General features: G+C 45.1%; 1 pseudogene; it reads left to right on the top strand.

Moving 5' to 3' along the window:
• The first annotated feature begins 469 nt into the window (after nucleotides 1-469).
• Nucleotides 470-676, top strand: LOC142287110 (U2 spliceosomal RNA; annotated as a pseudogene).
• The last annotated feature ends 422 nt before the right edge of the window (nucleotides 677-1,098 follow it).

Genomic DNA, 1,098 nt, shown 5'->3' with positions numbered 1-1,098 from the left:
CGGAAAGTCAGGCAGCCTGTCCTGTCCTGTCCTGTCCGTCCGTCTTTTTGTATCATGAATTGGAAAGACTGCAAGGGGGAGGGGAGGTGCTTGGAGGAGGAGGAGTTATTCAGATTAATTGCAGTGGGCGGCGGCTGCAAAAAGCATCATTCTTCTTGTTTTTGCTCTGCAAAACAGCCTTTTCAAGGGTTGGCTTGGGTGACAAAATGTCTTCTGTAGGCGTGGGTTTGTCTCCCTCTCCCTAAGATGTGTCCGGTATAGGCCAGGGTGCCACTCAAGGCCGTAACCAATTCGGGTTATAGCTTCTCGGCCTTTTGGCTAAGATCAAGTGTAGTTTCGGAGGACGCTACCTTGGTCGGTACTGGAAGGTGCCTGGGATTGCACGTCTGCCGGCCTTGAGGAAGTGTGTGCGCCTTCTGGTGACACATAGCCCTCTTGTGCCTGGACGGTTCCCAGGCAACGGGAGGCGATCACCTTTGTTATTTTGAAGTCCTACTGATAAACAGAAAAAAAAAAAAATTAAATCTGTTCTTATCAGTTTAATATCTGATACGTCCCCTCTCTGGGGACCATATATTAAATGGATTTTTAGAACAAGGAGATGGAAAAAATCTTGCTCTGTCCACTCCACGCATTGACCTGGTATTGCAGTACCTCCAGGACCGGTGCACCCCTTCTTAACCCAGTTTCCAAAAGCAGAACTCAATTCACCTGATTCAAATGAGCCCCATTAGTGAATTGAAAGAAAGCAAAAACTTTATATGCACCTCAATTTGGCCAATTCACTTTTCACACTTTCACCCTTTTTTTTATCTTTCACACCTTTTACTTGCTTTATTGATGCAAAAGCTGTGCCAAATAGCAAACTCATCTCCACTCAACTTGACCAACTCTGCTATGTCCCGTGCAGTATCTTATTCTCAGTCTTATCTAGATCATTTGCAATTGAATAGAATAGATCCCTTTTGGACACATTGGATTCAGCTGCTGCAGTGACTGCAGGTGTTAGAAGATGCAGACTTGGCATCAGGTGCTGTCTATCAGATTCCACTCCAATTAAAGCTTCCATTGTTTTTCGGTGTTTTCTTTGAGCAATGA

This window comes from Anomaloglossus baeobatrachus, unplaced genomic scaffold (genome assembly GCF_048569485.1).
Source record: "Anomaloglossus baeobatrachus isolate aAnoBae1 unplaced genomic scaffold, aAnoBae1.hap1 Scaffold_71, whole genome shotgun sequence".
NCBI lineage: Eukaryota > Metazoa > Chordata > Amphibia > Anura > Aromobatidae > Anomaloglossus > Anomaloglossus baeobatrachus.
Note: the sequence above shows the minus strand (reverse complement) of the source record. Positions and strands in the feature narration are given on the sequence as shown.